Here is a 10,009-nt window from a genome sequence, read left to right as displayed (position 1 = left end):
GTGGGTACAGGGGAGGAAATAAGGAGATAGGCAGGGGTGGAAAAGTTCACCCTGTAGTCTTGCTCAGGAATTTTCTTTTAAGGGGGTGGAAACTTCTGGATTAACTTGGGCACATGACCTAATGACATGAGATGGATAAACCCAAGGTTTTCTGGGAATAGAGACAAGGAATCTGAACTCAGTATGAGATCCCTCTAGGTATTACTAAGCATATTCAGCATAAAATTAAATTTACTAAACTACTATCATCTCCACAGTAGAAGCCTATAAGTAACCTATGGACCCCAGAGAAAACTCTTGGGACACCCTAGCGTAGTCCCAAATCCTGCTTTGTATGTGTGTGGGGGTGTTTCTCTTTGGAGGCTCACTCTTCTAAAACTCACTGAGATCCTACTGAAGGTATAGGTGATTAAAGACAGAAAACTTGGATTCTAATGCTACCAAACAAGTCAGGATAGATCAAGGAAAATGAGGCATAGGAAATACTAGCAGGACATTCAGAGATAAGCACTGTATTAATGAATAACACACAGTGCTTGCTTTGGCAGCCCATATACTAAAACTGGAATGATACAGAGATTAGCATGACCCCTTCACAAGGATGACACGCAAATGAGTGTCTATATCCATGTTCATTGCTGCACTGTTCGCAATAGCCAAGATATGGAAATGATGCCCCACAGTAGATGAATGGATCCCAAAGTGTAGTATCTATATAGAATGGAATTTTACATGGCACATTAGAATGGATAAAATAATGGCATTCACAGGGAAATGGCTGGAACTAGAACAAATCATGTTGAGTGTGGTAACCACCACCGGAGACAAATAGTGCATGTTCTCCCTGATAGGTGGGTGTTAGATTTAAAATGCAATGAGATATAACAAAGTATACAGGATTCAGGGTATCTATACACAGTGAGACCAAAAGAGGATAGTCTTAGGAGAACTGCACCAAATTGTAATACATAAGCACCTCTTCATAAACATTTAATATACATGCTGAAAAGAACTCCAAATATAAGGAAACAAAGGGCCTTTTCTTAATTTGTTTTGTCGTTCTTAGATGATTCTTTACCTTATACATAGTGCATGCACATGCACATCTGAAGGAAGGTGGTGGGAGAATCAGTAGAAAATGTGAAAATGTGCAGCAATGGGGCCTAACAGCTATACTGGACATTGATAAAAGTAAATCAAGCCACTCATAGGTGGAGATGGGAAGGAGGGAATGAGAGGGAAGGAGGGAACAGCTGATCCTAAGCAAAAGGAATAAAATGTACTTATCACCTGATGTATGAAAGGGTAACTCTACTGTATATTACTTGTAAAAATAATAATAAAAAATAAAGAAAAAGCATCTACATAGAGATACTTAAATTTATATGAAGGCAACAAAATCACTGATGATCTTGATGGAGAAAGTAGCATGTAGTGTAAAATTAAAACACACACACACACACACACACACACACACACACACACTACTTTCTTCGCTGTACATCTTACACTCCCTCACTAAGCTATAACATTTAGTTAAAATAATAAGAGGAGTTCTTTTCCTCTGATTTTGCCTGTTGGCCCAAAAGATTACTACATTGTGGGAACCAAGCCAGAATATTTTAAAGAAAGACATTTATTTTAGGGAAAATAAATTGGGTCTCTGGACACAATTGATGATGATTAAATATACCACCAGTTTCCACTCTTCTAAATTTGATTTTGTTATTTTTTAAATGTTTTGGTGGTATTGGGGTTTAAACTCAGAGCCTTGCTCTTGCCAAGCATGTGCTCATTTTTACTTTAATTATTTCTAAAATTTGGTCTTTCATTTATTCCTGGACTTTGATTTTCCTATGCATGATTCCGTGTAGCTTCAATTAGAAGTGTGTACCACTCTGACTAGCTTCTATTGATTGAGTAGGTTTCCTTTTTGCTTTGTTGTTGTTGTTGTTGTTTTGCCAGTCCTGGGGCTTGAACTCATGGCCTGGACACTGTCCTTGAAATTTATCAATGCTAGCACTCTACCATTTGAGCCACAGCACCACTATTGGCTTTTTCTGTGTATGTGGTACCAAGAAATTGAACCCAGGGCTTCATGTATGCTAGGCAAGCACTCTACCACTAGTCCACACTCCCAGCTGAGCTGGTCTTGAATGGCATGTCTCTCTATCTCAGTCTCCCAGGTCACCATGCCTAAAATGGCCTAAAATATAATTTTTTCCCACAACATCACAACCTTGCTACTTGAGGCCTCTTCTGTCTTGGACACCTTCTTCCTGGAGCCTCCTAAGTAAGCTCTATTAACAAAACCTCTTTCTCAAACATTCTGGAAAAGTCACTATCTATACACGCCACAAGACAAATCATCGTCAGATGGTGACAAGTCACTGTTCGAGTCCTCTGTGGAGGAGACAGATCTAGCAAACAGCCATCATCACAGATGCTGCCAGAAACTGACTTTGCTGAAAAGCACAGACCTCCTATTTGGGCCTACCAGTTAACTAAAGGCAGGATAAAGGTAAGCATCCAGCCTCCATTTTGATTCCATGTCCATTTCTCTGAGCCATTCTCTCCTCCAGTCACTTTACAGCCATTTGGAATCCAGGAAGAACCACCCGCCAGGTGTCGATGACTTTTACTACAGCAAGGCCTCACCTATCAGTCCTGTGACAATGAACTGCCAGAACACCTGCTGCCACCTCTGGCCACTGGAACACCCTGTAATGGTGACTGCTCTCCTTCGCCTACCTCCTATTTAAACATAAAGCAAAAATCTGTCTGGAGAAGATGCACTGATATGATATTGTTTCCTTTCTCTTAGCTGCCAATATATAGAATTGTCTCTGCTTTTTCTTTTTCCTTGTCTTTTGTATTTGGCAAGTGAAAAGCCCTGACCTATGAAACCTGGGGATCTGCTGGGTGTTGGTAGCTCATACCAGTAATCTTACCTGGGTGAGCTAAGATCTGAGGACTGTGGCTCAAAGCCAGCCTGGGCAGACAAATCCAAGAGACTCTTATATCCAGTTAACCAACTAAAAGCTGTTCAGATCATGAGAGCATTGGCCTAGAAATTTGGGCCTGGAGCCTAAAGTATCTTTTAATATGATGGGGGGGAGTAAACCATTAATCCAAGATGTGGTCACTACTTTTGATGCCAGTCAAAATAAGAAAAGGGCCCAGAGTGTGGCCTAGTGGTAGAGTGCTGGCCTAGGATGCACAAAGCTCTGGGTTGGATTCCTTGGTACCACATACACAGAAAAAGCCAGAAGTGGTGCTATGGCTCAAGTGGTAGAGCGCTAGCCTTGAGAAAGCTCAAAGACAATACCTAGGCCTTGAGTTTAAGCCCCAGGACTGGTTAAAAAAAAAGATAAAAGTCAGGAAGAAGAGACACGACTATCTTCAAGAACCTTGGGATCCAACTTCTTGGAAATCTTTAGAAGGCAGAAGGAAATACAATTAATTGAAAATGCCTAGTGATAACAAATTGTGCTTAGGGAATAATCACTGTGCAGAAGCCAGTGCTTTGTTTACATTGCATACACGGCATAAGATCCAGTAGACAGAAACTACTCTACTGCTGTTTAACTTGTCTCTGTGTCAATACTACCAGTCTAGGTACCCAAGATGCCCCAAAGGATGCATGATGCAGGGATTCCTTGTGCAGAGACTGACTCATGGTAGGTGAATCAGTAATTATTAAGTGAATGTTGGGCCACTTTCTCTCCTGGCTACCCTATGTTCACAGTGACCTATAGATCTCTCCCAAATTCCACCTTCTTGGTTATGCTCTCTTCTGAGTACTTATATCTGCCATTATTGTTGCCAGTTTTTGGTTCTAAGTCATATATTGCCATAGGTGGTTTACTTTTTTTTTTTTTTTGTGGGTCATGGGGCTTGAACTCTGGGCCCGGGAGCTGTCCCTGGCCTCTTTAACTCAAGGCTCCTGCCCTACGCTTGAGCCACAGCCCCTCTTGCCAATTGGAGATAAGAGTCTCCAGGCTTTGTAGTGCCCAGACTGGCTTTGAACCTCAATCCTCAGATCTCAGCTAGGATTACATGTGTGAGCCGCTGCACTGGGTGGTAAGCCGGGTGGTTTTTCTCAGTGAGATTCTACTTACTGAACTGTATCCACAGTTTGCTAAGGCTGGCATTACAGAGCAGAACAGTTTAGATGGCTCAAGCAAAGCAACCATATCTGGAGGCTAGTTCAAGATTTTAGAGGTTTGGTTACTTCTGAGGGCTGAGAGAGAAGGATTTATTAAAGGCCTTGGTAACAGTATGGCTACCAGAAGCTGGGATAATTTGTCATTATAATAGGAAGATATCAAAAACATATGCTTATTTTGCTTTTAGCATAGCTAAGAGTAAATATACTGTAAATATATTTTTAAATTTCCTGTATGTCATAAAGTTTTGACTTCTTAAAAAGTCATGAGGAAAAAGGAAGATATTATATCTACAAAGTGTTATCACAGATCCAAAGAGAGCCACATAGAAGCAAAGAGGGAAAAAATGTAGTAAGGATGAGAAAAGCAATGTATTTGGTACAACTGCCTTCCTAGCCAGGGACAACTGCCAAGAAGTCAGAAGGTGAAAACATCTGACCCCATACAGATCAGAGAAGGCAAAACAAACAAAAAAGCCACCACCACCAACAAAAAAAAGTTAAAAACTTATCTGAAAATTCTAGCTACTTAAGAGGTTGAGACCCAGGGGACTGAAGTTTGAGGCCAGCCTGGGCAGAAAAGTTTGCTCGACTCCATCTTAAAAATAACCAGCCAAAAGTAGAGCTGGAACCAGGTATACGTGGCTCATGTCTGTAATCCTAGTTAGTGAGTAGCTTGAAATCTGATTTAAATTTGAAGCCAGCCTGGGTAGGAAAGTCTAGGAGACTCTTATCTCCAATAAATTACCCGAACCAGAAGTGGAGCTGTGGCTCAAGTGGTAGAGCACTAGCCCTGAGCAAAAATGCTAGCAGTGCTAGGAGCACGTGCACGCACATGTGTGCACGCACACATGTCACTCATACTTGTAATCCTTGCTATTCAGAAGGCTGATATCTTCAGATAGTGGTTTGAAACAAGCTTGGGCAAGAAAGTCTACGAGACTCAACTCCAATTATCTAGCCCCCCCCAAAAGAAAGACAACTATAAAAACAAAAAACCAACCCGTAAGTGGATCTATTCACTCAGCTGGTAGAAGGCTAACGTTGAGCACAAAACTAAGGGACAGTACCTAGGCCCTGAGTTCAAGCTCCAGGGCTGGCACCAAAAAATAAGAATGCACCAAGGTGGGTGTCAGTGGCTCACCCCTGTAATCCTATTCAGGAGACTGAGATCTTGGGGTCCTGGTTTGAAGCTAGCTCAGGATGTCCATGAGACTCTAATTAAAAGGCTAGAAGCAGAGCTGTGGCTCAAGTGGTAGAGCTCTGGCTTTGAGTGTTAAAACTAAAGGACAGTGCCCAGGACCTGAATTCAAGCCCAAGTACCATCACAAAAAGAAAATACCTCCTAAACAACAGCAGAACTAACAATAAGACTGAAGGTATGGCTTAAGCAGTAGAACACCAGCTTAGCAAGACCTTAGGTTAAACTCTAGTAATACCCAAACGATAGTCCTTAAGAATAGCCACTTCTTATGTCATTTCAGTGTTTTTTATTGGCTGCTGTTTCTATGAGAAATCAACCTCTAGATGATGACACTAGTTGTGTCATCATTCATTTGTATTTAATGTGATGATTTTTTCCTTTTTGCTTCCAGTAAAAATAAAGCAGTTCTTAACAGCTGTTTTACTACAGTGTTCTTAGGTATGGTTTTCTTCATGGTGTTCCATTTGATGTTTGCTAAAACTTCTTGGATCTGTAAATAAACATTTTCTACCCAAACTAGTAAATTCTCAGCTATTATTCCTTTCATTTTTTTTTCTGCTTCTTTCTGGGACTCCAGTTACATGCATGTTGGAATGTTTGATATACTAGAGATTGCTGGGATTTTGTTCCTTTTTTCAGGTTTTTATTTGAACTTTATTCTAGGTCACTCTTAAAAGTCACTGATTCAGGTGATGCTGTTCAAAAGGAAATGTACTCCGCACCTGGCTTATGTAACTATAACCCCTCTATTAGAATATTAAAAAAATGCACTGATTCTTCTACGAGCATAGATCTGCTACTGAGTCCCTCTTGTGAGATTTTCATTTCCATCACCACGCTTTCCAATTCTAGAATTTCCAGTTGTCTTTACCCCCTATCTGTTCACGTATAAAAATATCATTTATTTAGGCAGGTAGGGGTTTTGCCATTTGAGCCATGCCCCACTTCCCATTTCCTAATGATTAACTGGAGATAAGAGACTCTAGCCCAGACTGGCTTTGAACCTCAATCCTCAGATCCCAGGCTCCTGAGTAGCTAGGATTACAGGCGTGAGCGACTGTGCCTGGCTTTTTCTATGTATGTGGTACCAAGGAATCGAACCGGGGTCTTTGTGCATACTAGGCAAGCACTCTACCACTAGGCCAAATACCCAGCCCTATAATAGCAATTTTTGAAATGTGTTCATAAAATCAACATCTGGCTCTGCTCAGAGTTCAGTGGTTATTTATTATTTAAATGTTATTTTTGTGCTAGGGTATTGGAGCTAGAACCTAAGACCCAAGCACTGTTCCTGAGCTTTTGTGCCAAAAGCTGGTGCTCTACCACTGGAGCCACGGCTCTACTTCTGGCTTTTTGGTGGTTCATTGAAGTCTCATGGGCCTTCCTGCTTGGGCTGGCTTCAACCTGAAATCCTCAGCTCTCAGCCTCCTGAGTAGCCAGAATTATATAGGCATAAGCCACTGGTGCTTGGTTTATTATTCTTTGTTCTTCCCCCCTGGGAGTGTGTGTCACACTTATCTCCTCACTTTTTTGTATGTTTAATAATTAGCCGTAGAAAAATGGCCATCTTGGGATTGCTGTTTCTTGTTTTAGTAAGCAATGAGCTTGCTTCTTTGGGGTGATAGTGGCAGAGGGATTTGAACTCAGCACTTTGTGCTTGCTAGGCAATTAGTCTACCACCTGAGACATATCTCCAACAGAAAGCTATTAACTTTCCTAGACTCAAGCTGCAAAATCTTTCTTGCCAACTCACTGCTCTGAACGCAGCAGCTGATGTTTCTTTTTCTTTGTTTTTTCTCTTAGGCTTCCAGCTGCTGCTACTACAGTTAAGCCCTCTAGAGATTTCTCTAGCACCTGCGTAGTTTGGCAATGAACCAAGGATTTGTGTGTAATTTATATTGAAATTCGAGGGTTAACCCTCTCTTTGGTTTCCCAATTTTTAAAGCTCTCCATGCACATCATCAAGTGTTTTTTCAGCCTGTTTCTGTCCTCTGACACAGCAGGAAGACTTCTGCTTTTTACTGTCTACACTGTGTGAGTTGGGAAGGTAGTCAATGGAAGGTACAGTAAACTAAAAAACAGAAAACAAAAAACAAAAATCCCACCACAGTTACAGTTCTGTCTTTCCATGATACTTCTCCTATTTCTTATAACTGCTGGGGTTTCCAGGGGTTTCATGTATACATTAATGATCAGTTAGGAATTGGGGAATTTTAATTTTAACATCTATTTAAAAATCATTTTCTACTCAAACATAAAATTATTCCAAGTTTTCCCATTTAAGTCTTTAACCAAATTGTTGTGTGTGCCATAAGTTACTGTTGTAAGTCAAGTGTTCTACTTGTCAGTGTATATTATTTAATTTCCATTACTGAGATAATGGACCTTAAAAAGCATAAAAGTTAGCTGGGTGCCATGGCTCAAGTCCATAATTTTATCTACTTAGGAAGTAGAAACTAAGGGATTTTGTTTTTAGAACAGCTCATGAGACTCTAACAATGACAGGGGAGGTGATAGGCGCCTTCTATCCTAGCAACACAAGAAAGCACAAATTGGAAGTGCAGGAGACTGGCTCAGGCATAAAACAAGACTGTATCTAAAAAATAAACACAAAAAGGGGAAACATAGGATATTGTGATTCCACTCTCAATCTCATTCCTGGGTCTGTCTTACAACTTGCCTCCTACCCTGGGTAGGGGTTCAAGTTTTCAGGTTTTTGTTTTGCCCTCCATGTGGGGTTAAATGTTTTCACCTTTAGACTTCTTGGCAGCTGTCCCTGGCTAGGAAGGCAGTTGTATCAAATCCATTGATTTTCTCATCCTTACTGCATTTTTTTCCCTCTTTGCTTCTATGTGGCTCTCTTTGGATCTGTGATAACACTTCATAGATTTAATATCTTCCCTTTTCTTCATGAGTCATATACTGGGTTTTAGTTTGATTTCATTCACAGGGCAAGTAACTTTGGCTATTTTCAATTCACCATCTTGCCCCACTTCTCTCTTAACAATTCTTTGTTCACTGTGTTCTTACAGTCCATGGACTGTAAACACCTTCCACCTGTTCATTTACTAAGAATGAAAAGTGAACACAATCTTAAAAATATACTTGAGTGTCAGGCAATAGTTACTTATGCCTATAATCCTAGCTACTCAGGAGGCTGAGATGTGAGAATCATGGACAGGAAAGTATGTGACATTATCTCCAATTAACCACCAAAAAGTTAGTAGAGCTGTGGCTCAAGTAGTAGAGCACTAGCCTTAATGCTAAAGTTAAAGAGACAGTGAGTGCCCAGGCCATGAGTTCAAGCCCCAGTACACACGTACACACGTACACACACACACACACACACACACACACACACACATACACACATACACATGTGTATGTGTGTTCTTGTTCTCCATGACTTCTCAAGAAATCTTTAATAGGTACTCTGTTTAAAAACAAGTTTGTGGCCCGGTGCCAGTGGCTCATGCCTGTAATCCTAGCTATTCAGAAGGCTGAGATCTGAAGATTGAAGTTCAAAGACAGCCCAGGCACTAAAGTCCAATTAACCACCAGAAAACCGAAGTGGTGCTGTGGTTCAAGTGGTAGAGTGATAGCATTGAGCTGAAATGCTTAGGGACAATGCCCAATCCCAGAGTTCAAGCCCCACGACTGACAAAAAAGAAAAAAGTAAATTCATGTGATTATGAGTTTTATTTAGACAGTGATGAAGATGGATGTTAGTTGCAATGGAAGTTATGACCTACATTCTATTCTAAGGCCCTACTAACAATCCCTGAACTCCCAATCCTTGGCATTTACCCAAATGTCCACAAACAAGGCCATACTAAAGTCATTAGCACATCGATGTTCACTGCAGCATTATTTACCATAGCTAAGATATGGTACCAACTCAGTTGCCCCTCAGTAGATGAGTGAATCAAGAAGATATGGCACTTATACACAATGAAATTCTATGCTGCCATCAGAAAGAATGACATCGCCCCATTTGTAAGGAAATGGAAAGACTTGGAAAAAAATCATATTAAGTGAAGTAAGCCAGACCCAAACATAGGCTCAATGGTTTCCCTCTTTTGTAATAATTAGTACACACCTAGGACTCTCCTAGAAGAGGATTACAATAGCTCAAAACCTATGTAAGTAAGATCATAAAGGATGAGACTAAATGAAAGGATCTCTAGGATATGGAAACAAGAGCTTTATCCTGTGTGATTGTTGTTCTTAATGTACTATGTTATTTCTCTTTCTCTTTTTTGCCCTATGGTTAATCTTACATTTTACTGTATCTGAATTTGATACTTGGTAGATTGTATATACATTTACTTATTTATTTGAAATAGGTAAGGGAAGGGATGGGAAGCAAGATGATTGGGAGGGGATGAGAGGAGAGAAGCCGGGACAAAAACATGAAAAGTGGTATCAATATGAGAAGTAATACACCTACTACCTGACAAATGCAACTGTAACCCCTCTTTACATTATCCCAACAATAAAAAAAATAGAAGTACTGCATAAAAACAACAACAAAAAACAATCCCTGAAGTTCCTGAAGATGCTTCTACCCCAGTCAGGCCCATAAAGTGGCCACTGCCCATGTTTGCAGCAAACAGGGAAGCACTTATCTGAGAATC

At 40.5% G+C, this 10,009-nt stretch overlaps 1 non-coding gene across 1 annotated transcript; it reads left to right on the top strand.

Moving 5' to 3' along the window:
* Positions 1–532: 532 nt before the first annotated feature.
* LOC150045335 (U6 spliceosomal RNA) lies at positions 533–636 on the top strand. Its single transcript, XR_016533018.1, has one exon. It is a non-coding gene; the product is annotated as a U6 spliceosomal RNA (small nuclear RNA).
* The last annotated feature ends 9,373 nt before the right edge of the window (positions 637–10,009 follow it).

Source organism: Megascapheus bottae, chromosome 28, assembly GCF_031878675.1.
Source record: "Megascapheus bottae isolate mThoBot1 chromosome 28, mThoBot2.hap1, whole genome shotgun sequence".
NCBI lineage: Eukaryota > Metazoa > Chordata > Mammalia > Rodentia > Geomyidae > Megascapheus > Megascapheus bottae.
The sequence above is the reverse complement of the archived record's forward strand: the minus strand, read 5'-3'. Positions and strand labels throughout refer to the sequence as shown.